Source organism: Salvia hispanica, chromosome 5 (genome assembly GCF_029641045.1).
Source record: "Salvia hispanica isolate PSC_SH4W2 chromosome 5, Shi_PSC_v1, whole genome shotgun sequence".
Classification (NCBI taxonomy): Eukaryota; Viridiplantae; Streptophyta; class Magnoliopsida; order Lamiales; family Lamiaceae; genus Salvia; species Salvia hispanica.
The window spans coordinates 12,812,864-12,816,840 of NC_142696.1; the positions used below are offsets into that span (position 1 = coordinate 12,812,864).

The following is a 3,977-nucleotide window of genomic DNA, read 5'->3' on the forward strand; positions in this document are numbered from 1 at the left end:
AATGTTCACTAATATATTGATTGGTGAATTGGCAAAAAAAATACTTGCATATTGCTATTAATATTATAATAGTCTAAATTAGTATAGTTATATATGTTTTATGAATAGTCAACATTTACATGCCTATACATTAAAAAAAATTAAAGTTTACTAAAAGATATACAGAGTGTATTGATATATGAATTGCAATACCAAAGATGTACTAATGCAACTAATAATTACATATATATTTTTTTAAAATTTTGGTGAGCAGAGAAAATAACATTTTATATTTACATGAATGTCATTGTATATTAGTATTTTCATTTAATAGTTATAAATACAATATTAAAATTCAAAGGCAGTTTAGTATAATAACCGTAATTTACAGCTAAAAAAACTTTAATCAACCTCAACATGGCTATCATTTGTGCATTTAATGCAGGAGATTGTGTGGCCGATTTGTTTGCTTCCATTTTCAGAGAATTATTCCTCCTTTCCAACGATATACCACAATTTGTCCCATGGATTACGCTCCCTCCGAGTCAATGAAATTAATCCCATCATTTCCATTAATACAAACATAAAATGTTGTGAATTATTAATACTTCCACCAAAATTTTTCCCATTTTTCCATTTCCGTCCGTCCCCCAAAATTTTTCTCATTTCACTTTTACCCTTTTTGGCAGTGGACGCCATATTCCACTAACTCATACCTACTCATTATAAAACTAATATATAAAAGTAGGACCCACAATCCACTAACTTTTTCAACTCACTTTCCATTACATTTCTTAAAACCCGTGACGGGTCAAAGTGGGACAAATTTTGGTGGACGGGGGTAGTGTAGTAACTAGTAGGCCTGTCAAATTGGGTACCCGCGGATACCCGATCCGAAATTTTCGGGTACCCGATCCCGAAATTCCCGAAATCCAATACCCGACCCGAACTTTATTTCGGGTACCCGGATACCCGACTCGGGTATCCAGTCCCAAAAAATCGGGTATCCAGTCCCAATTGTGATTATGATTTTTTTTTCTTCAATTAACTATAAACTTTTAGAATTTATTTAATATTATTTAACTCAAATTTAATACAAAGTTGAAGTACTAATATTCAAGTAAAAATAACTACAAACTTTGAAAAATACAAAATTATTATAGTAGATCGAATTTAAGAGAAAATAACTACAAACTTTTAGGAATACAAAATTCTTGTAGTAGTTCGAATTTAAAAGAAAATAACTACAAACTTTGAAAAATACAAAATTCATAACTTATAGTACATATTAACATCTTTCATCCATCTACAATAAGTCAATAACCGTCTAAATTAATAAGTTCAAACAATTCATAAATTCATAAGTTCAAATATTCATCCTTTATAAATTTCAAAATTAAATAATTCATAAGAATCAAGATCTAACAATAATATCATCAAAAAATTCAAAATTATAAATATCACAAGTCAATGAAATTAAAATGTAATTTAAAAAATTAAATTACATTTCTTAAATGCTAACTATTAAGTATTAATTAAATTATAGTTAAGAAATTAAATTACATTTAATTATAATAAAAATATAATTTATTAATTTTCGAAAATAAATCCGATAATTCGGGTATACCAGATCGGATATCGGGTAACCCCATTTTTGGCAGTGGACCCCATATTCCACTAACTCATACCTACTGTAATACCCGCCCCTTTTATTATCTTTTCGTTATGTTTAATGCCTAACTAGAGATTTAATTAATCTATACGATCATCTCACGTATGGAAAATTTTTTCTTTGAAGAAAATACGGGATACTACACTACTACATATACTCTTGAATGGACCAAAAGCTTAAGGAAATAAAGTCTAATATGGCTTGCACTCTGTGCTTCTTCTCCCGAGCCCACGTCGCACTCCACCGCGCCCCTATCCGCACAGCCGTCGAGCCAGGCAGCGAGCACGAAGGCCCGAGGCAGCGAGCCGTCTCGGACAGCAGCTTGACAGCCGAGGACTTGCAGATTCTCCTGCAAAGTAAAAACAAATATTAGTTCTAAGAGAACAAAGGAAATTAATGAAAGCTTTAATTGTGGGAAAGGAGACAACTCTTTTTTTTTTGCTAGAGGACCAAGACTTACCCAAAAGGGTAAGCCAATGTCTGCCTTCCACCCTTTTTCCAGGGGCCTCTGCAACTCCACCTTGTACCACTACGAAACCAAACAGAGATCATTAATTTGGGAATACTTGGATGCAGGCATAAAACCAAAGTTTCTTAACTAAAAGTGGCAAGGAATAAAAAAAAGAGAGATTTGCTGCAAGAAGAAAACAAGGCAATACAACAGCTTCAATTAAGGTCTCACGAGTACACACTCTGTCTATTTAAAGACCCTCCACACCGCCTATGAACTCCTTCACACACACAACAAATCCAGCAAATTTCTTTGAGAAAATTAGAGAGTGAAATTCTGGGAAAAGAGGGCAGTGAGCGAGCTAAGATCAGGAGCACTCCATCCCTCCTTTTGGTCCCTTTCACCACAACAGGTAAATCATCAACACCCTCCATGTCACTCCTTTTCATCCATGTAAACACCACCATACCCTTTGCATCATATAGAACAGTCACAAGAGTAATTTCCAGAACTTAGAATCTAGAAGCATGATCACTTAGGAAGTCATAGAAATAACATCAATAGCCAAAGATATGATCTTTATGAGCCAATGCCTTAGCCAAACTATTACAGTCAGGAGGGAATAGTGTAGCATATCTATGTAAAGATTCATTCCAGTTTAGCTAATTTTTCTGCCAAGAATCACAACATAAAGCTTCTGCTACAAACCAATTAAATGGACACAATAATCGAACTCTCACAAGATCAAAGCTTGAACATCACCAATAGTCATGAATCAATTCTACATAGCTTTGCCAAATAAAACCCGCGAAACAAGCTAAGTAATAGAAGACAGAAAACTTAGCTTAGAGAGAGGTTGTCCGTCGGTGGCGCGACGTCGACGGAGGGCTCGCCGATAGGCTGAGAACCCCATAGTGGCGGGCTGAACCCCGCGGCGCTGCTGAACGCCGGGGAACAACCGGCGATGACTCTCCGTCGCGAGGAAAGGAGCGGCGGCAGTGGTGCTCGCCGAGAGCGGAAATTTGGCGAGGAGCTGCCTCGGAGACCGCCGGCGACGGCGAGGCCACGAGGGCAACAGCGGCGGCGGTGGTCTGCAAAGTGGACCGAGCTGCATCTGCCCCAGCCGGAGACGCCGCGACGGTGCTGAATCGCCGTGAAGGGACGGGCGGTGAGACGACGGAGAAACCGAGAACCCTTTCCATGGTTTCAGCGGTGAGAGGAGAGAGAGAATCAGGGGAGGAGGGAGTATACTCCGGCGGAGTCCGACGAGGAAACGTGAGGAAGAAGAGAGTGGAGCCGCCGATTTTCTCTTCCAATTTAGGGTTTTGATTTGGGGAAAATGAGAGTTTGAGAGAGAAAGGCCGATAGCTTTTGAGAGGAGGGAGTATTTGGGCCTTTTCTTCTCCTTTTTTTTGGGCTTCTTCTTCTTCTGGGCCTCTTTTAATTAAATGTATGGGCTAAGATTTTATTCTAAGGAATGGACTAATTCTCTAATAATCTAAGAAGTTGGGGCTAATAATTAAAATAAAATGGGAGTTGGCTCTAGCCTAATTAAATCATGAGCCCACCTATGTTGCTCAATCAAATAATTGAGGTTAAGTAAGGGTCCGCTATTTTGTTTCCACGATGATAAATTTAATTCCCGGACTTTAGTATTAGCGCTCGAATAATTTATGGTACGAAATGATGAATAGACCTCGAGCCTATTTTAGTGCTTGAATAAAATATATATGAGGTAACGCTCTTTCGGTAACCGAATAATTGGTAGACCTCCACACCAAACTAAACCGCAAGATTTATTTAGTGCTCAAGGAGTTTTTATGAATTAAGGAAAAGGAATAAAATGACCACGCACTTAGGATGCATCCATGTTTA

General features: G+C 37.6%; 1 long non-coding RNA gene across 1 annotated transcript; it reads right to left on the reverse strand.

Moving 5' to 3' along the window:
- Nucleotides 1–1,754: 1,754 nt before the first annotated feature.
- On the reverse strand, nucleotides 1,755–3,485 carry LOC148926307 (uncharacterized). Its single transcript, XR_016130299.1, has 2 exons — nucleotides 2,112–3,485; nucleotides 1,755–2,000 (listed from the first exon to the last, which is right to left on the reverse strand). It is a non-coding gene; the product is annotated as an uncharacterized LOC148926307 (long non-coding RNA).
- Between the last annotated feature and the right edge of the window lie 492 nt (nucleotides 3,486–3,977).